This window comes from Rhineura floridana, chromosome 1 (assembly GCF_030035675.1).
Source record: "Rhineura floridana isolate rRhiFlo1 chromosome 1, rRhiFlo1.hap2, whole genome shotgun sequence".
NCBI lineage: Eukaryota > Metazoa > Chordata > Lepidosauria > Squamata > Rhineuridae > Rhineura > Rhineura floridana.
Window position 1 is genome coordinate 204196796 of NC_084480.1, and position 22865 is coordinate 204219660.

At 42.0% G+C, this 22865-nt stretch overlaps 1 protein-coding gene across 2 annotated transcripts in view; it reads right to left on the bottom strand.

The window, feature by feature from the left end:
• Positions 1–22865, bottom strand: part of BCL2 (BCL2 apoptosis regulator) — a 204315-nt gene that overhangs the window by 7768 nt on the left and 173682 nt on the right. The window contains exon 1 of one of the 2 annotated variants that reach the window (XR_009758489.1): positions 14046–14118. The exons of the other annotated variant lie outside the window; for it this stretch is intronic. The gene's annotated coding sequence lies outside the window, so the exon portion shown is untranslated. Of the gene's footprint in view, positions 1–14045; positions 14119–22865 lie in introns of those variants that run through there. 2 annotated transcript variants of the gene reach the window in all.

Genomic DNA, 22865 nt, shown 5'->3' on the forward strand with positions numbered 1-22865 from the left:
TGGCATCACACCCTCTTTCAAGGATGCGTTTACCACCGCCTTAATCCCCTCACCCAACTTCTCTCTGCAGCTCATAATGAGCCACGATGGGCAAGGATCAGTTAGACAGGTGGTAGGCTTTACAGTCAAGAGCACCTTGTCCACATCCTGAGAAGAGAGAGGCTGAAAATGATCCAAACAAACTGGCGTGCAACTGGCCAACTCTGGTTCATCTAATGTGTCCACGGCGCATGGGATCGAGCTCCGTAAGCGTTCGATTTTATCGGCAAAGTGCTTAGCCAAGATGTCACAGGAGGCTTTTGACTGTTCCAAAGGTTCCTGAGCAACTGGACCGACCAGGCTTCGGACCACTTGGAATAACCTCCTGGGACAGCACTCTGCAGACGCAATAGAGGCAGTAAAGAAAGTTTTCTTTTCTGCCTTTATTGCCACTTGGTAGGCAGTTACTGCTGCTCTAACTTGTGTCCGGACACCTTCGGAGCGGGATTTCTGCCACCGGCGTTCTAGTTGTCTCACCTCCTGTCTCAGAGTACGCAGCCGTGGTGTATACCATGGAGCTAACTGGGTTCTGTTCAGGGGGAGAGGACGTTTTGGAGCCACCCGGTCTAACGCCCCAGTGATCCTTTCATTCCACTCCATCACCAGGGTTTCGACCGGGCGACCTTCAGCAGGTTCCAATTCCCCTAAGAAAGGGGAGGATGTCCTCTATGAGATGCCACTGCATCCCGCCTGGCCCAGAGCTTCTGCTGGGCACAGGAGAAGGATGAGGGCATCTATGCAGACAGAAAGGGTAGAGAATCTTCTTACTCATTTCTCAGACCTCTTTCTGAAGTGAAGGGTCAAATCTATAAAGAAGTTTGGAGCAGCCACATTAAAAGGTAAGGGCAGGGCATTCCAGACAGGGGGTTGCCAACCCTGCTTGGTTATGGATGTCTTTGCAGAGGATCCCTAGTCAAGCTTTACCAACAGCACAATCCAAACTATATCTACTCAGAAGTAAGTCCTGTTGAGTTCTATGGGGCCTTAGTCCCTTAGTACGTGTGTTTAGAATTGCAGCCTTCAGGGGCATCCATCTTTACTCCTGAATGCTCCCATCTAACATCTCCACAACACTAGGCTCCTTTCTTCCTACAGTGGCCTTCCGGTGACTGGCCTGGCCTGAAGGCACTTAAACCCTTCTTGCCGAAAGCAAGTAGGCTAGATTAAATGTTCCCTACCCAGGCTCCATCTTTTAGCTAAGATGTCTAGCTTAATTTCCAGTGAGATATTTTTTTTAATTGTACGCTCCAAGCAACTGTGGTTGATGCTTAATGTATCATGCTTAATGACATCACTTGGACCTGCCCCATGACATCACTTGGACCCGCCCCATGACATCACTCGGGCCCGCCCCTAAAATCTCAGGTTTTTGGATACTTCTGACCTGGCAACCCTAGTTGGGAGGGAGGCTAACTTAGGAGATGGCAGAGCTTGGTTTGCCTTTGCCTGTACAGACAGTTTTGGCAATGCACTGCACAGGCCAAGATTCAGACAGGCCAGACCAGACTTTGCTGTCTCCTTGGTCCATTCTCCCATTCAATCACCCCTCAATGATGTCAGGAGGAAGTGGTCTAATGTGTGCTTCCAGAGTGACAAGGAAATGGCCTTTTAAAAGTACTGGGGCTTCAGAAGCCCTACTGGTGGCTAGCTATCCGCCAAAATGGTGGGTGAGAGGGAAGACCAGGTACAATTTGACGTGGGAGAACCTTGTAGCACTGGTCCTACAATTGTTCCCATCGGCAGTGTTGATGTGCAGGGGACCTAAGAGGGCTGAGGTCTGGGGCATGGAGGGGCTGCTGGGTCAGATGTGGTTCAGGTGCTCCCTCACTTCCTCATACAGTTGTGTAAAAACTTTGCCCCATGCACCTTTGCTTTTACTGGAGACAAAAGGCTCATTCACACATGCATGTTTACTAGTACATAACGGTTAGGGTGTCAAGGTGTCTGTTGAGCCCAGGGGTGTTGAACCCAGCCTCTCTCCTGAGGATCAAGGAGGGGGAAGGCATGAGTTGCAGGTGCCTCAGCCGTCAGCGGGCATGGACGATCCAGCTGTTGTTGAGTCTAGCCCAGACCTTGAGGAAGAGAGCGAGCTAGCCGCCCCGCCAGTTCCCACGAATGGCCCTGCCCCTCAATGGGACAGCGCTCAGCCATCAAGCACCCCACGGAGCTGTTAGGGGAGGATTCCGAAAGAGCAGTAACTCCTCCTGTGCCAAGCAGTATCCTAGAGACGCCCGACGTTTCCCAGCCCTCTGCTTCCCCGCCTACAGATGAGAACCCTGTTCTGTCAGATGAGCCCGTAGAGGCTCGCCCCCCTTCTCCGCGCTCACAACGTAGGGAGAAGCGGACAGGGCAGAGGGCATGTGTGTGAAGAAGTGAGAGGTTACGCTCCAAGACCTCTCCTATTTAAGACTGCTGCGCTGTGAAAGGGGTGCTGAGTCAACTTTCATCACACGTTGCAGAGCATGTCTAGAGGGTAGTTAGGGACTTGTAGTGAGTTAGCATAGGGTTTTTCTATGAGGCGCTCAGCCTTTGAGGTATCCATTACGTTAATAAAGCAAGAGTTCCTTGCACCCTCGTGTCCGATTCGTGGTTTCCGCTCTGAACCGGACAGTGACCTGCATGTGTGAATGAACTATCACAGATTAGGCACCACAGAACTTTCAAATCACCTCAGACACCAGTTGTTCACTGGAGCCTTTTCACATTTGAGCAATTCATTGTTGGTAACCAGCATGCTTCCTGGTTCAAGTCAAAATGTTGGCTTTGACCCACAAAACCGTAACTGGCCTGGCTCCTGAATATTTCCTATACACCTACTCTCATATGTGGCTCCCTGAATACAAAGAAACCCCGTGTCATGATACTATTTATTTGCAGGCCAGTCTGGCTCCCATAAGCAACAGGGCCTTCTTGATGACCACCCCAGAGCTACGGAACATCCCTTTCACAGGCTTGGAGTCCTTCTGGAGGCAGATTAAGGGGCTCCTGTTCCAACCAGCTGTTGGTTGCTTGTTCTGCTGCTATTTATTTTATTTTACTGATTTGTGTTTATACATTATTTTAGGTCAATTCTATTGCTTTATTGTTTTAATTGCTTTTGGAGCTGTTTTGTGAAAAGTGCTATTCAACTCCCAGAAAATTTATAAACAAAATTTATTACTTATTTATTTTATTTATATCCCACCTTTCCTCCAAGGAGCTCAAGGTGGCGTACAGTAGGGCCCCGCTCATACGGCAGATTCTGTTCCGGACTGCCACTGTAAAGCGGAATCCGCAGTAAAGCGGAACACATTGACTAACATTGTCTAAAATGGTGCCTGACACCCGAAAAATGCCATAAAAGTGGAACAAGTGCTGTAGGCGCAGATCCTTTCTGCAATTGACAACTGCTGTATTGGTGGAACGCTGCAAAGCGGAGGGCCGCAAAGCAGGGCCCTACTGTACATGATTCTCCCACCTCTCCATTTTATCCTTACAACAACCCTGTGAGGTAGGTTAGACAAAGAGACCGTGACTGGCCCAAGGTCACCCAGCAAGTTTCATGGCCAAGTGTAGATTTGAACTCTGGTCTCCCAGGTCCTAGTCCAGCACTCTAACTACTACACCACACTGGCAATCAGCAATCTAGTTGAGCAATTTAGTGACAACAAGGGGGTATGAACTGGTCCAAGGAAAGTCCTATTCAAGATAACTCCGCTAAAGAAACCCCCAACATTTTGAAAGAATAGCCTTAGTATTTGGTTGCATTATTGCTGAATAGTGAGTCATTTATTTTTCTGTGCTATTTAACGAACTGATGCCTCATCACCCCCCCAAACTTCCAAACACACTCCTGAAGATATTGATGCTATAATGTACAATGTGGACGCCAAGCTAATCATGCAGAACTCTGATGCCTTTGCTGCAGACTTTCCCCCTTTATATTATCAGTCAGTACTTTGCTCTGGGTAGGAAGTAGAAGAGCTTGATTAAAAAAAGAAAGCAGAATAGCTAATAGCAAAGCCAAGGTACAAGAAGATTGCAATTCTAATAAAGGTAATTTAGCCTTCATCCTGATTCGGGGAAAAAATCACACTAATGGTTTTTGGGGTATATTTTGACCCCAATGAGATTTCAAATGGTATGGCGGGATTATTTTTATCCCCAGAAACCACTGGGGGGAAGGTGTCAGCACCAGTGTGCTTGACAATACCCAAATACCCAGAGCCAGAAAACACTTAATTAGAGGAGATAGAATTTTTCTGAGCAGCAAACACTTGCCCCTTCCCTATGCATATTCAGTAAACAATGCATTTCTGGTCCTTTCAAAAGCTCTGAATTTTTATTTTCAATTACAAACAATAAAACCTATGTTGTAAAGTAAAGAAAAAAAGTTAAAATGCCATGAAAACACCGTAAGCTGTTTGCCTTTCTTCCTCTGGTATGCCCAGCTAGGTTGGCCAAAGGGGGGAAACACCGGGCGTTGACTGTGGCCAGCCAGCCAGCCTGCCTGCAATCTGCCTTGTATGCCCAGCTAGAGTAGCAGAAGAATGGGAGGGAGAACCCTATGCTTCCCAGAACATTGGGCAGGAGGGGAACTTGGGCAAATTCCCACCAATTGTAAAATAAAACTTTGCTTATAGAAGCCATGCTTTCTTCTTCCAAGACCCAAAGGTGTGTCCTTCTGCAACAATGAGACCTTGGAGATGAGACTGAAAGTTTTTTTACTACTTTGTGCCAGCATGTTTGCCTTTGCAAAGGTGGAAGCAGTAATTTGATTCCCATGCACTTTGGTTACCTATCCCCGACTTTTCTTTCTATGAAAAAACAATGGGATCTTTTTTGACCCCAGTCTGCTAACATTGGCTGGGGGTCAAAATGGATCTCAATGGCTGGGGTATATTATGGCTACAGGCGGCTTTTGTTTCAGAAGGAAAACGATAAGTGGCAACCGGATGAAATCTGGGGATGTTATAAGGCTGACAGTTTGTGACAATGTCCAAGGAGGACTACCTTGTAGGTCTACTTATGTGTAAACTGCAGAATGAAAAGTGTTCCTGGGTGAGGAATTGACCCTAAGCAGCAAGATGATGGTAAAAAAAAAGGGGAAATAAATGCAATTTTTTAAAAATATTGGTGCTCATGTATGGTTTTCTACATCCATGGAAGTCAATAAGAAGATACTATAAAATTAGATCGACTTATTTTCTGATTTGTCCATTTCGCTTCCCCCTGCCTTTTTTTTAAAACTTATAGGTAGTGGGTTATCTGTTCTTTAGCATGAAAGGGTGCAGACAGAGGGTGGGCTACAGTGACATTGAGACAACGTTCAAGCTCTTGAGTTATGGTGACGGATAAGAAACATCAGCAGAAAATGCACAGTGGGAAATCCTTGTTCTTATTGAGACTATGACAACAAAAACATCAACGTCCACCTTATGGTTGCTGTATCATATATTCAAAGTAACTGTTTTATGGGTCCTTTCTTTCCTCTTTGGTGCTTTCTCAAACATCCTGATTAGACTTACTTCCGAAGCTTGTTTGAACAGCCTGTCACTATTTGTTTAGGTTTGAAACCTGATTTAAACAAACACCCAGACCCATTTTATGTACTAAATCAACAGAGAGCCAGAGGGTGTACGTGTGTGGAGAGAGAGCTGAAAAACACCTACTAAACTACATAGTAGATGTCTCACAAGCAGGGCCTTTGGAAGGGCAGGGATGAATAGGAACAGATTTGGGGAAAATGATCAATATACCTGGAATCTCCCTCTTCCATCCTTTGTAAGGGGAGGAAACGAGCATATGCAAACCACTGCTGATTTCCCAGTCTGATCATATCAGAACATATGAAGCTGTTCTATATCAAGTGAGAGCACTGGTCCATCCGACCTAGTACTGCTCCCTCTGACTGGCATTGATACTCTAGAGCCCTAGGCAGAGAAAATTCTTTGTCCTTCCCAACACAACTATTTATGCTTCTGTAGCTAAGGGATATCTGGTGCAAACGGGTTTGCTTGAGTGCAAGAGTGCAATCTAATGGCCCATAAGAGAGATGTGCAGCACAATCCTATGGATGTTTATTCCAAAGTAAGCCCCACTGAGTTCAATGGAGCAGCTTTAAATGCAAAAGATCTGTAGCTCTTCAACAGCTGATGGCATATTTGTTACATCAGATTGGCTTGGAAAGACATCAGTGGCTTTGCAAGGCAAGGGTTACTTACACAACTGCAGGATGGTGACTCTGGAAAAGCCAGGAGAGAAGGTTCTGCAATGGCATTGCCTTTGGCCAGGTAACTGTATGTAGTAAAAACAGTAACACGTATAGAACCTATGCAGATGAAATGCTTCTAATATCTTAGCAATCGTGTTTATGAGGTTGGAAGCTATAAGATTGCACATCCTGCCCCCTCCTCTCTCTCCCCAAAAGCCTCCAATTCCACCAGTTTTAACTTCAATTTCACTATAGTGAATTACAATTAATGCTAATGAGTTTCCTTCTAAACTCTGGAAGCAGCTTCAAATACTGGTTTCCAGTCTTAGTTAAGAGGCAGCCCTGCTTAGAACTGGCAGGAGAAATCTGAACCAAACGAAGGAAAGAGCACACAATCTCACGGCCCCCAATCTTTTCTTGTTTGATATGCTGCTTTTAAACAAGCTGTAGAAGCCTTGTATAAGCTAGGCATCACATACAAAGGGTTCTTAAAGGGTGATACTTTGGAAGGGGACTGTGTGCATGTTTTTTGGGGGGGATGTTGCACATGGAAGAAGTCACATCTAAAATTGGTCTTAATCCTCAATTATTTCCAGTGTGATTTAGTTTCAAGTGCCTAAGGTTGAGGTATTAAAAGGGTAGCGGAACATATTCTCTGTATGTAGTTCACATCCTGGCATCTCTCTGAAAAGAGCTCAGGTAATGAGTCCTGGAAGGCTTCAGCCAATTGGAGCAGACAGTACTTCAATGGACCACTGGCAGCCCCTATTCCTAACTTTTTAGGGATCGTTTATTAACGTTTTCACATTATTACAATGAAACAGCACGACCCCTTATTCCCCTCTCCCACCTCCCTTCCCATCTCCTCACTTCCCTTTTTCCTCATGCCCCTTTTCTTTTTTTTTACATACATTTTCATTTCTGATGTTCAGTTGCTCATATGCTCAGATAAGGGTTAAGATAAGTGAATGCCAATGATGTTCCTATGTTTTGTGTTATTGGCTACCACGGACTAAATGCAACTCCTAGTCAGCAAAGACCCAACACTTCCCATTGGCTGATGTAACTCAGTGCTATGTTATTAGATGTGTGCTGCAAATAAAATAAGGGAGGAACCGGTTTCCTCGGTGAGGGGCAGCACTTTGCATTTATGTGTGAGTGGGTGGTGGTCAGAGTGCACACCCAGAGGAAGTTGACTTCCTTTTCTCTCTCTCTCTCTACCTGAATCAAACAGCTGGTGAGGAAGTGATTTTATTTCCCTCGTTATCACTGGTCCAACAGGATATCCTTTTCAGCCACACTGCTGAATGAAAAGCTGGCAAGTCTTTCCAAGGGTTGGCGGAGCACAGCTACTTGCCTTGCAGCTCTTTCATGCTGCCCTCTCTATGACTCGCAGTAATAAATAATGCTAACACCAGCTTTTGAGGAAACTCAAGGGTGTTTGAGTGACATGGCTCTACTCGCTCTATAATAAAACAGAACTAGTCATGGATGACATAATGATAGCTTAGTTTATGTGTGAGAAGCAAAACAAATCTTCCCTTTTCCGCCTTCCTCCCCCCCCATAATTTCATATAGGAGATGCCTAATTATATAGTGCTGTTTGCATGTATCTGTGCATTTGATGTTGACTGTCTGATTGCTTTTTGAGTGTTTTATTGTACAGAGTTATAAGCGAAAGTTAGAATCCTTTGGGCTAGGAATCAGTATATAGGAAGGATCCATAGCCCGCTGTTTGATTAGCAGCAGCTCTCCAAGGCTCTGCAGAGATCTTTGTTATTGAGGATGCTTTTAATCGGAGATCTAGCAATTGAACCAGGAATCTTCTGCATGGCAAGTGTGTTGCTGACTGGTCTACAGCTCCTATATTCTAGAAATAAACTAACAAATACTAGTACAAGCAAGGGGGGGAGGATTCCCCTCAAACAGAAACTGAGTTCAGAAATGCTGCGACATGGAGGTGCAAAGCTTCAGCTAGTTCAGTAGGCCAGTACTTGATAAACCAAAACCTTGTTAAAATGTCATCCTGAAAATGATATACATGTACTGTGTGAGCCCAACGCTGCTTTGTAAAAAGGTTGATATATATATGTGCATTTTTAATGCAAATATCCACTTCAGACTTTATGTAATTAGGACCTGTCTGCCAGACACTGTGTTGTACTCACAGTGATGTCTCATGATTCTGACATTTATGGAGAACAATTAGAGTCACACCTCAATTATTAAAGTGTGGTCTGCTTTGAAAGTAGGTGTGACATTGAGGTGGGCAGCATGGAGCCATGGTGCCCTTGAGGTCTTCCCCTGGGGACCATGAAGCTTCTGAATGCTGTTGCCTTGATCATGATGAGTTGGTGAGGGTTGTTATCCTTTTCTTCCTTGAAAAGTATGTACAACGTGAATGAGGAGGAACTCAGGAGAGTGATTTCCCCCCCCCACTTCCTCTTTCAGCTCCATGAGCTTTTCAAGACCCAGATTAATTCTATTGAATCTAACTTTTACACAGATCCCTTGGAAAAGTGAAGTCTGTGCATACATGCTTTATTTCTCTTTCTCCGTACAAGGGGACTATTCTGCGTAAGGGGGACTAGAAGTGACCAGAGAAAATGGCATCCACAACGCTCATTCAAAAATCCAAATGTGCCCAGGGTTAGCGATCCCTGGTGTGACATCTGTGTGCTTACCGAAATATGCAAGTAATATTGCACTGATTTTTCAGCTGTAGTAACTACCAATTACTGAAGAAATATTTATATAAGCATGACAATCAAAGACGTTTATTATTTACATAACCTGTAAATATATATATATATATATATATAGTGCAATCCTATGTTTGTTTACTCAGAAGCAAGTCCCACTGTAGTCAATGGGGCTTACTCAAACAGGGAAGCGTGCACAGGACTGCAATCTCAAGTGATAAGGAACTTCACTCACCCAATACAAAATTCAGAATCATGCTACTTTAAGCTGTTTTGCAACTGTTTATACTGGTTTTTATGGTTATGGGATTTTAAAGGAATTTATTTGTTATTGTTAGCTGTCTTGGTTTCCAGTCAGCAACCCTACCTCACAGGGTTGTTGGAAAGACTCCATACACACACACACACCAGAGATGTAAAAATACATACACCCCATATAATAGCTTATTGTCAAAACCAGTTGGTCATTGCAGAACATTTAAAAAAATCAGTATTAGTTTTCTAAAAAATAAAAGCAGTGTTACTTAACTAAAAGGTAAAGGTGTCCCCGCACTTATAGTGCGAGTCATTTCCGACTCTAAGGGTGACGTCTTGCGACGTTTACTAGGCAGACCATATATATGGGGTGGGATTGCCAGTTCCTTCCCTGGTCTTTCTTTACCACCCAGCATATGCCAGGTACTCATTTTACCGACCACGGATGGATGGAAGGCTGAGTGGACCTCGACCCCTTTTACCAGAGATTCGACTTCCTCCTTCCGTTGGAATCGAACTCTGGCTGTGAGCAGAGCTTCAGCTGTGTTACCGCCGCTTACCACTCTGCGCCACGGAGGATCTTAGTTACTTAACTAAGCCCTGCCTAATTGCTTGAAAAATAGGATTGGAGGGAGAGAGAAAGATTTACAACACCAACACAAACACAATCCTTTGCTATATTCACTCAAAAGTCCTATTAATTTACAGTACAATCCTAACCATGTCTACTCAAAAGTAAGTCCTATTGAATTCAAAGGGGTTTACTTCAGGTATTTAGGATTAGCATTGCAGCTTTACCCCCAGAAAAGAGCTCCAGTGGCTAGAGTGGTTTATCAGTCAGCCCATCTTCTGAGGATTGTAGCTCTGTGAGGGGAATAGGGCATCTCCTAGCAACTCTCAGCACCCTTCACAAATGACACTTCCCAGGATGCTTTGTGGGAAGCTATGACTGTCTAAAGTGAAAATCATTCATAGGCAAAAATGCAATTTAAGAATGTACCTATAGCCTACAGATATTTCTATCAAACTTTAAAAAGCAGGGAAATTGGGCAGCTATAGTGAATGCACCAGGGGAGCAGTAGACCTGACCTCCTCTCTGAGATATAGTACTGCCCTACAAATTTGTCAAAATGCAAATACAATTTGGGTTGGTCCTTCACAGTCCAATCCACTTACTGTGTAGCTTGGAAGAATTTGGTAACATGTGCCTCTGAGCGTGGTATTCAGTGGTGGTTTACCATTGCCTTCCTCTGAGGCTGAGAAGCAGTGATTGGCCCAAGGTCACCCAGTGAGCTTCATGGTGTGTGGGGATTTGAACCCTGGTCTCCCAGGTCATAGTCCAACACTGACCCAGGGGAGGGGCAGGAGGGGGAGGGGGAGGGGAGGAGACTGGGTGGGTGGGCACTGGGTAGAGGGGAAGCCCCTTTCCTTGCCAAAAGGAAAAGGAGTATCATTGTTTTTCAGAGTTTTCCCCACCTTTTTATTCTACAGCAGGCACATGTAGCCTCCCACCCAAATTTAAGCCAAAGCTGTCCCTGGCCACATCCACACCAGCCCAAATAACAGAAACAAGACATGTGCTGTCTTCACCATGATATGACATTGACCAATAAAAAGGTTTTGAAATTAATGAAAATAAATTTCACACAGATTTCTAGGATGAATCATGAGAGAAACATTTTTTTCTAGGTTAGATTTTCTGTAGAAACAGTAGTAACATAGTAAAGAAGCAAAGCAAGAAGACCACCATCAACATACAAAAAAATGTAATTCTCCATCTTTGGAGATGTAGTTCTGATTGCAGATGTTGTCACCACTCACCATATGCTCAAAGGCACACGTTATCAAATTCTTCCAAACTACACAGGTATTGAATTGGACTGTGAAGGACAAACCCAAATTGTGTTTGCATTTTTACAAATTTGTAGGGCAGTACAATATCTTAGACAGGAGATCAGGTCTACTGCTCCCCTGGTGCATTCACTATAGCGGCCCAATTTCCCTGCTTTTTAAAGTTTGATAGAAATATCTATTGGCTACAGGTACATTCTTAAACCGCCAGGTTTTTTTTTTTGCATATTAGTATACATATGAAACACACACATAGAGAAAGAGAGAGACAACATGCCCAGTTGTGTGTCCCTCTATTTCCTGTATTTCTTCCTAGTGCTATTTATTTATTTATTTAATATCCCACCCTTCCTCCCAGAAGGAGCCCAGGATGGCAAACAAAAATGCTAAAAGCACCTTAAAACATCTTAAAAACAAAACTTTAAAACATATTAAAACAAAACATATTTAATTGCATTACAAACCAAAAGCCAAGGGTTACAGTCCTACCCTGGCCTTATGTGAGGTGTGATGTCTCAGCCATGAGCACTGTCCTTCAGTTTCCCTGTCTGCAATATGGGCTTAATATTAATACTGGCTTACTCTGCAATGCTGTTCTAGGGATGACTGAAATATTGTTTGTGAACATGTGAAAAGAGCTACATAAATGCTAGATATTACTTTAGTTTTTTTGTCAGTTCACTTTCCTCCACCAGTTCCAGGTTGTTTGGGGGCTATTTGAAATATCACGGTGGTCGACGCTGCAGTTATAAGCAGATTGGTAAACATCCATAGCCTCTCTGCTTATGTTACAAGGGAGAACTCTTGCTGCCCCTGTTCCTTGGAAGCAATACTGGAACACTCTGGGTCTGCTACATCAGGAGGGAAGTACTTGCAATGCCTGGAAAAGCTGAAATACTTTCCCTTGATTAAGAGGCGGGGCTATTTATATGACAGTCTGGGAACACCCGCTCCAGTCAGATACTTGCTAAACTAGGCCCGCCTGGGAAATGTTACAGCAATTAGTCTTGGCGTCTCCAACTTAATTCACTTACACACTGTTTTGCAATAACCGAAAGACAGCTCCTGTGGGGGTTGCTTTCTTTTTTTGTTTCCATTCTTTGAAAAACCACCTCAAAAAAATGAGATTATGCATTTGACACCAGCATAAAAGCTGCAGTGGTATTATGAATTCAGCAGTTAATCATGGGTGTCTGAGGGTGAAAATTCACTTTGGTGAAATCAGTGTTAACCCTCGGACAAAATCCTACTTGGAGTGTACTTTCATTGCAGAATTTACATAAAAGAAGACCTACAGCATAGTCCATCTAGGACATTGTCACATGCAGAGTAGTAAACAATGCAGTCTAATTTCAGCCACTTACCATTTAAAATTTTCTTTCTATACACAAATAAGCACTCAGGACATAAAAATGCCAGTTAATGTATTGCTTTTTGCCACTGGGATGCTTTTTGTTCCAGGCAATGTAAAGTACTGAGGTAAACAAAAAGAAAAAAAAGCAAACCCCACAAACCCAGCAACCCGATCCAGGGAAGCAGATTAAAGGGCTCATACAGAGTTTTCTTTCTGAAAACAAAAAAGAGCCCAGGACATATTACATCCCCAAGAAATCTACTGACTTTTGCCATTGGGAGGCTTTTCTGTCCCAGCCAATAGAGAGTATTAGAATAAAAGTAATATCCCATGGAGTTTTTCAAAGAAAACTGAACCAGGGAAGCCCTTAAATACCCCTCTTCTGACACCACACACATGGAATTATTTTGTAACATTTTGCTACCCTGAGATAGCCCAAGTTTAGCTTGGGATAGTAAAATATCCCAAAAACCATTTGTGTAAGTTTCTTTGTATTGCTGCAGGAGCAAACTACTGCTACTACAACACATGTACACATAGAGGTCAAAGGCAATACCACTATAGATAAGTTCCAAATCAATGCTTAAATGCCAATTAGATTCCCCCCCCCCCAGATGTGATACTGTAGGCCAAGTGTGAAAATTTTTCTTGGATTTCTTGGTAGATTTCTTGGTACAGCAAACACAAACTACTTACACTCCTTATGTTACAGCTTTGCCAGTGCCTCCTACTTTCAAACCATCATAAAAAGAGGTAATTTGCAAAGCAATTTGAGAAAATGGGAACTGAAAGTATCTATTAAGTCAAATGCCCCAAAGGTAAATTGGGTTCAGTGTTGCTGTCAGCAGGCTGTTCCTACAGTAAATCAAGATATTCATAATACAGTAAATCAAGATATTCATAAACTACATTCAGTGTTTATAGCCGGCCAATGGAATCAACTGCAGACCACTCAATATCCTAGAGAATAACAAAACTTTGCAAGCCACCTTGTAGCACGTGCAGGCAAATAATTTTTGGAATATTCTATACAAAAAAGATGCTTACATTTATTCATCTTTCTAGCCACAGAACATCTCCAATACTAAAGCTTTCAGACTTTTCATCTTGTAATGATATTACAAGAAAGACACAAATATTCTACAATATATTTTTGAATATTCAGCAGCTGTGGTGTGTGAAACTCCTGGATAAGGTTATGGGATTGTGTTCCCAAGTGCATCTGACAGACAAGCTATAGATTCTGCTCATTCCAACAACTGGGCATACATAATGAAAGTATAAGTGCCATTCCTATCATATGTTGGATGATTTGTGATCTTTGGCACCAAATAAAGATTGATTAAGGCAACAACAAAAACAGAAGAAAAAAACCAGAGCAGAAGAAATCCACAGCAGAATCTTAGATTTCTAAAAGGAACTTGCTGAAATTGGACTCTGAGCAAGCACAAACAATACAGAGTAGAACAGAACTGGTTTGAGCAGGGAGACTGATCAGCTAAACAGCATGAAACTCCGGTCATGCACTCTCTGCCTCTCCTTAGTACAGTTGGTGTTAAATGTTTTTTCATTCTTTTACACTCAGATGCTAAGTTGTCTTGTGAGAGAAATGCCTCTAACCCACCCTCACGTCCTTGAGCAATATACCTACCCATGACTAGCTTTGAGATCAGTAGGAGCTCTGCTCCAGAACATCTTGTGTCTTCTCTGTTGCTGCCTGTAGAGTTTGTGTACCCTCCCCCTTGGAAGCATTTCACCCAACATAGCAAAGACGGAAATCAGGACTGCCTGAAATTCCCCTACCAAGGACAATTTCATGAACTCGGCTTCCTCCACTGTTATGTGCTCTTGAAGACTTTCCACTGATGCATTCATTTCCTGAATGCAGTAGCCTGTCCTCTCCTAATATAAACACCAAGGAGGTGATTTTTTTGTAAACATAGTATGATAAAGACATAACTATTCTATATTATATTGCCAAATTTTCTGAAGCTACAGTGTGTGAAACAGTATCTGTGGTGCCTTGGTTTTCATGCTAGCAGTGTAACCTAGGAAATCCTTGGTTCATGTCTCATCTCAGCAGCTATAAAGAACTTGCTAGGTTGTCTTAAAAAAGGCACTGTCTCTTGGCTTTATGTTCCCCACTCACCTCCTGCAATATGGGGATAACAGCATTGATCTACTTTATATGACTGTTGTAAGGATTATGAGAAATGTATGTAAAGTGCTTTGAACTCTCTAAAGAATTATATAAATGCTTATTATTAATATAGTCTCTATTTCCATTCCCCCTCCCTCCACAAACTGGCAGAATCTACATTTGAAGCTTTTCTGTTTAATTATTTAGCTTGTGGCCTATACTTGTTCTTTCAGGCTTTAAGGGGCAAATGCATTTTTAATATTTCATATTCAACATCAGTCCTGCCAAGGAAAGTTAGTGATGCAACCTCAAATGGGAAGCAAAGTTACTCACTGCACTTGTAAGCATCCCCTAAATTGTGCTGACAATGGCTGAATGAGTATGCTATAGTATCATGCACAGTCATACACCCATGTGTCCGACTTTTTTGCTTAGTTGTGTGCAGGGTTTATTCCTACAAATGCAATATTAGCAACATTCCACCAAGGCCATTGCTGTTATTTATCCTTTGTTTTTTTTTTAAACTGTAAGTTTTAGGCAGGAGACTGGTTCATTCAGGCTCTATTCCAATTAAACCAGATAGATCAAAACCAGAATAAATTAATAAGAACAAAACTAATAATTATGTGCACATGAATATAAAGAACATTTCACAGTGTGATCCTAAGCAAGTCCCACTGAGTTCAATGAGACTTACTCCCTAATCGGTGTGCTTAGGATTTCAGTGTATTTGTTCTTTAATGCTTCCTTAAGAGAAAGGCCATAGGTCAGTGGTAGTAGAGCACATGCTTCGCATGCAAAAGGTCCCATGTTCAGTCTTTGGTATCTCCCAAGTACGGCTGGGGAGAGATCCTGCATGAAGCTTTCGACAGCAAGTTAATGAAGACAATAGTGAGTTAGAAGGACCCACAGATCTGACTAGGTATAAGGCAGCTATTTGGAATTCACTTGTCAGAGATAAGAACCAGAGCTTGGAAGATTTCTTTTAAAAAGTAATAAATTACAGTTACTATTATATGGCCCCAAAAGTAGTAATTACCATTACTATTACAATTGCTCTAAAAGTAACTGATTACTTTTTCTCAAAAGTAATCACTACAATTACATTTCAGTTACTTTTAAAAAAAAGACGCCTACAAGGTGCTGGCCTTGGCTGCTGCACATCTAAGTAGCCTAAAACAACATTAAAAATAAACACACACATACAGAGGTAGTAGAATAATTCTTTTTATCCATAAGATAGCAATGGTGGTCTCTCCGCTGGTTGGCCACTGTGAGAACAGCATGCTGGACTAGATGGGCCACTGGCCTGATCCAGAAGGCTCTTCTTATGTTCTTAAGGGAGGTGGGAAGGGAGGTACAGGCCACTAATCAGATCTTTGCATGTCAAACCACGTGCAACCCCCCTCTCAGCCAGTAAGCATAATCTCTCACTTAACCACCTCCCAGACCCTGCCCAGTCACCAACAAAGGGACACTTACCCAAGGAAACATTTTCCCCTGAGAGGCAAAAAAGTTAAAATACTGCAAATGTAGCGCAGTAGCCAGAGAGGGTGGTGGAGGCCACTTTGTATACACACATACACACGTCATCTTTCACCTCCACAGTTCTTTATCTCCATTCTGTTGCTGCCGCCTTCTCCTCCTTTATACATGTTCTTGTCCTCCGACTCCTTGTTCCCTCCACTCCATTCTTCACCACCACCATCCATTTTTTACATGATTGTTTTCTCCACTCCACCCCGTCTCCATCTCCTCCCTCGTCGTCTCCTGCCCACCCACAGAGCACGAGGGAAGAGCGATGCTGCACAAAAGCCCAGTTTGAGGCACATGATTTTCATCCACAAATCGGAGAAGCAGAAGACTTGTCCTGCTTCCCCCCCCAGTAATGCCCAAAAGTAATGCTTGAAACATTACAATTAATCCACAACAGTAATAAAATTACTCCTATTTCTATTACAATCAAAATGTAAAGGAATTACCCACTTGTTCCTCAAAAAAGTAATGAATTACAAGTAATTCGCTACTTGTAACTAATTACTTCCAAGCTCTGGTAAGAACTCCACTGGCTTATGGTCCAGCATAATTCAGATAGCTGTTGCTTACCTTTAAAGCCCTAAATAGCCTAAGACCCATGTACCTGAAGGATGCCTGCCCCTGTACCAACCTACCCATCCGGTGAGGCCACCTTCAGAAAGTCTCTTCCAGGTGATCCCACCATCTGAGGTGAGGTATGGTGAGGTAATCAGAGAAAGAGAGCGCCTTCTCAGCGTGATGCCACATTTATGGATTTCCTTCCCCAGAAAGGAGGGTTGATAAAAATCAATGATTTAAACTTTTTTAAAAAAACAAAACCCAGATTTTTAATTAAAAAAAAAAATTAAATAGAATTTCACAATTTTCTTAAAACAATTATTAAAAAAAGAGCCTAGGCCAAATATCATGAATACTAATTATACTAATTATATTCTATGAATATGTTAACAGCAGGTTATGGAGATGGGAAATAAGCTGATCAGTCATATTCTGCAAGTGGTGTACATGAAGTGCACTCTCTCTGCCTTTTGCCTTTCTCTAAGTGCAAAGATAGAGAAGGTCAATGAATAGAGAATTTGGGGAGATGGAGTAGATCTGAACAAGAAGGGGACCACTGAGTTGATAATCCAGCTCTTCCCATCAGTAGTCTCTTCTGCAGGTGCAGAGAGGTTTTCTTTCTTTCTTTGGAATAATTTATTCTAAATTTAGAAATAAATTGGGAACTGAAAAGGCAGGAAAACTTGTATTTCTTTTCCAGATGATGAACAAGGAAGAAAAAGGTGAAGAAGACTGAATTAACTGTACCACCCAATGTTTTAAGTTTCTCATGTTGATTTGGTTGAAATTGCCTAAATTTTATTTTTTAAAAGAACTTTACATTAATCTAAAACTGAAATAGTTAACCATTCAAAAATTCATATGCATGCTTTGTTAATGTTGTTGGCTCTGGCCGCCTTGGGCTCCTAGTGGGAGGAAGGATGGAATATAAATCTAATAAATGAATAAATAAAAAGAAGAAAACTAACCAGAAGAATAAACAATCATATTAGTGCAGTTTAAAAGCCTGTATGGTGGTGGTGATTCTGGCACATCTTGACAAAAATATCATGATTAATTAAACAGTTGGAGCTGGTTCACCTCCCAAATGACTTCATAAGTACATTCTGCTTTAGTACTAAAATGACTAAATTATCATCCCATTTTTGATGAAAATTAATCCAAAAACAATTCAGAATAATTGCTTAGTGTGTACCTACATTCTAATGAAACCTACATCTCTTAATATGTATGTATATATAAGGTTATATTAAACAATAATGCACTTCTACTAAAAAATGATGATTAACTAGAATCTTCCTCACTAGTGATTTAAATCATTAAAATTGAGCCCTTCCGTGAAGCGATTAAAATAATAATGTAAATCAATTTAATTTAATTTAATTTAAATCATAGAACCATAGAAACAGAGTTGGAAAGGGCCTATAAAGCCATTGTGTCCAACCCCTTGCTCAATGCAAGAATCCAAATTAAAGCATACCCAACTGGTGGCTGTCCAGCTGCCTCTTGAATGCCTCCAGTGTTGGAGATCCCACCACCTCCCTAGGTAATTGGTTCCATTGTTGTACTGCTCTAGCAGTTAAGAAGTTTTTCCTGATGTGCAGTTGAAATCTGGCTTCCTCCTCTGTGTGATAACCTTTCAAGTACTTGAAGAGTACTTCACATCTCCCCTCAGTCTTCTCTTCTTAAGGCTAAACATACCCAATTCTTTCAGTCTCTCCTTATAGGGCTTGGTTTCCAGTCCCCTGATCATCCACGTTGCTCTCCTCTGAACCTGTTCCAGTTTGTCTGTATTCTTCTTAAAGTGTGGTGTCCAGAACTGCACACAGTATTCAAGATGAGGCCTAACCAATGCTGAATAGAGGGGAACTAATACTTCATGCGATTTGGAAACTATACTTCTGTTAATGCAGCCTAAAATAGCATTTGCCTTTTTTTCAGCCACATCACACTGTTGGCTCATATTCAGCTTGTGATCAACAACAATTCCAAGATCCTTCTCGCATGTAGTGTTGCTGAGCCAAGTATACCCCATAATTTAACTGTGCATTTGTTTTCTTTTTCCTAGGTGAAGGACTTTGCACTTTTCCATGTTAAATTTCATTCTGTTGTTTTCCATCCCATGCTCCAGCCTATCAAGATCCCTTTGAATTTTGTTTCTGTCTTCCAAGATATGGCTATCCCTCCCAATTTTGTGTCATCTGCAAATCTGATAAGTATTCCCTGCACCTCCTCATCCAAGTCATTAATAAAAATGTTGAAGAGCACTGGGCCCAGGACCGAGCCCTGCAGTACCCCACTCATTACCTCCCCCCAGTTTGAGAAGGAACTATAGATAAATACTCTTTGAGTACAATTCTGTAGCTAATTGTGGATTCACCTGATAATTGTTCCATCCAGCCCACATTTAACTAGCTTGCTAATCAGAATATTATGGATTTGTTCTTGATAAATTCATGTTGGGTTCTAATAATCACTGCATTGTTTTCAAGGTGCTTACAGACTGACTGCTTTATAATCTGCTCCAGAATTTTCCCAGGGATCGATGTTAGGCTGACTGGTCTGTAGTTCCGAGGTTCCTCCTTTTTGACCTTTTTGAAGATAGGGACAACATTAGCCCTCATCCAGTCATCCGGCACTTTACCCATCCTCCACAATTTCACAAAGATAATAGACCAGCCTTTCCCAACCAGTGTGCCTCCAGATGTTGTTGGACCACAACTCCCATCAGCCTCAGCCAGCATTGCCAATGGTCAGGAAAGATGGGAGTTGTGGTCCAACAACATCTGGAGGCACACTGGTTGGGAAAGGCTGTAATAGACAGTGATTCCAAGAGTTCTTCATCCAGTTTCTTCAATACTTTAGGATGCAGTTTATCAGGTCCTGGAGATCTGAACTTGTTCAAAGTGATTAGGTATTCCTTGATCATTTGTCTATCAATTTCCAGCTACAATCCTGCCCCTCTTTTGGGAGAAGACTGAGCCAAGGTAGGAATTGAGCACTTCTGCCTTTTCTTAGTTATCTGTTGTCACTTTGCCATCCTCACTGAGTAGCTGTACCACCATTTCTTTTCTCTGTCTTTTACTATGGATGTAGCTGAAGAAAGCTTTTTTGTTGCTTTTGGCATCTCTTGCTAACCTCAGGTCATTCTCAGCTTTAACCTTCCTGACGCCATCCCTGCAATTCCATGCTACTTGTCTGTACTCTCCCTTTGTGGTCTGGCCTTCCTTCTACTTCCTGTATGTGTCCTTTTTGTTTTCAGGTCATCTCTAAGCTTTCTGTGAAGCCATATTGGCTTCTTCTGCTGCCTTCCCCCTTTTTTTCCTTGATGGAATTGTTTGCCATTGTACCTTTAGAATTTCCTCTTTTAGAAACTCCCACCCATCTTGGATTCCTTTTCTCATTAAGGTCGCTTACCACAGAACTTTACTTACCATTGTTCTCAGTTTATTAAAATTGGATTTCTTGACGTGGTTACTTTCCCGCAGAGTTCCTATAACTGTCATTTCATCTACCAAGTCATCTCTATTAGTTAGAATCAAGTCAAGAATAACTGATCCTCTGGTTGCTTCCTCCACTTTCTGTAGGTGAAAGTTACCTCAAACACAAGTCAGGAATTTCTTGGAGGGGCCATGTTTGGCAGAATTTGTCTCCCAACAGATATTGGCGTAATTGAAGTCCCCCATTGCTACTACATCTCGCCTCCTTGAAACATTGGCAGTTTGCTTTGCAAAAGTTTCATCCTTGTCTTCTCCTTGATTGAGTGGTCGGTAGTAGACTCCAACCACCATGTTCCTTTTATTCCTTGCCTCATTAATTTTAATCCAGATACTCTTGGTGGAGCTACCAAGGTGATCCTCCTATATTTCTGTGCAGGTATATATATTTTTACCATATAGCGCAACTCCACCTCTCTTTCTATTCCTTCAGTTCTTTTTGAACAAGTTATATCCTTCAATTGCTGTATTCCAGTTATGGGAATCATCCCACCAAATTTCAGTTATACCCATCAAGTCATATTTACTGTTCTGTATTAAGAATTCAAGTTCGTCCTGTTTGTTCCCCATACTCTGGGCATTAATATACAGACATCAAAGACCATGTGATTTATGGCCTGGCTTCCTTCCTACATTTTTATGAAAACAATATTACTGGGCTCCATTGGAGCTGTTCCCACAGTCCTCTTACTGTGCACAAGCCTTTGTTAGTCATTACTGCCAAGTTTATGTCTCCCTCCCCCTTAGGATTCAATTTAAAGACCTCCAGATTAAATTCTCCATGCTGTGGCCAAACACATTCTTCCCAGTACCTTGTGAGGTTCAACTCATCAGTTGCCAGCAGTCCATCTTCCAGGAAGCATAGCCCATGAATCCAAATATCTTGTGTCGGCACCACCTTCATAGCCAATCATTCACCTGGAGTATTATTCTTTCCCTTTCCACTCCGCTTCTAAGCACCGGAAGGATGGGTGAGAAAACTGGGCCCCAAAATCCTTGAGTTTCCTTCCCAGAGCTTCAAAGTCTGATGTGATTTCTTTGTAGCACTGCTTGGCAGTATCATTCATTCCCAATGAATGAGAAGAAAGTGATATCCGTGAGTGGCTTTATGACTGATGGCAACCCTTCTGTCACATCTCTAATCCGTCCTCTAGTCTCATCCTCAAGTGCCTGGAAGTGGTTCCGTAGTTCCATTGGTGATGGGTGACTCCCCTGAACAAGCTGACACAGTTCCCTCTGCTCTGCTCAGTGAGGAGTCAGGAAACAGAATCAAATCAGCCCTGCCAGAGAGGCCTGTCTGGTGCTAACACTGTTGTCCTTTTGGCATCCCCCGAAGACATTTTCATTCTCCTGGACTTTTTAGCATGGTGTTATGTTTTATTTATGTATGCTATCTTGGTTTTCTAAACTGCCCTGGAAGCTCCATGGAAGGGTAGTATGTAAATCTTTTAAATAAATAAAATTGTTCCTGTGAGACCTCTTGCACAGCCTCTCTAAACAAACCTGCCTTGGTTTTCTCAAAGTCTCCATGATGTGGATGGATGATTAGATCACAGTAATCCTGCCGGCACAAGATGCCATCCTTCCCTGCAAGGAGGAGCCCCTTTCCACACAGCCCATCCCTGAACAATGGCCTGGCTTTGAACATGTCCTTTGTGCATTTTAAATAGAAGGATCAGCACACTTGGGAGGGCCTTGACCTTGATTCTTGCTGCTTGGAGGTGCAGAGGGCTTCCTAGTACTATGTCATAACTAGCTGTGCAGGTTTACATCTGCTTTGGATGTGACATGGCCAGGGGTTGGATTGTTTCCAATGTGCAATTTTGAGGAATGAACAAAATGGGTAATTTGAAACTCTGTTTGATCTTTTCCCACATGCCGCTCATGAACAGATCAGATTAGAGCTCTCCTCTTAGTTGATTCCCTTCTTGGTGTCTGTAAATCCTAACTGATCATAACTGATCATAAACATTGCTGTGTTCCTGGAAAGCCTCTCGAAGTCACATTTCACAATTTCCTAGAACTAAGATCATAAGGGATGATTAGAGACAGAGTTTTCCTGACTTACTTTACTTTTCTGGATTACGACTTCCTAGCTCCCAGTAAAGGTGACTTTTCATCTTAGATGCAAAGGAACAACAAGAGGTGGATTGAACAATTAAGCACATGAAATACAAAGTAATGGACAGAATAACATTTGTAAAAACTGCTTGCCACAATGGTGGAGTAAATTCTGCACCTTTCATCTAGGCAACCTATAGATCACATGATAGTCACCACTGCCTCTTCTTAGAGATCATTTGATCAAAAGATAGCATATAAATCTTTTAAATAAATATCCTGTAATGATGGAATACAATAAACATGGAAAATTAGAAGTTTCAATTTGTTATTAAAATACTTCCAATAATTCATTTGCATCTTGCATTGGTTCATTTGCATCTTGCATTGGTTATGACAGTTAAACTTATTCAGACAGATGCTTTCAAAAATGATTGAAGGCTGATTTGCAGAAGTGAGCTTGAGCTCTGAATTTGCATTTCCATTTATGGTCTAGGAACAATACAGATTGTTCCTCAGTATTTACTCACTTGTCATTTGTACAATGAAGTCTATTAAGCTTTTTTTAAAATCACCACCACCACACCAGAGCTCAAATCCAGCTAGGGAAATCTGCAAACAGCTTCTGGTTGTTGCTCTCAGACATAACACTAAAACATAGTTTAGTGCTATGTGAAGA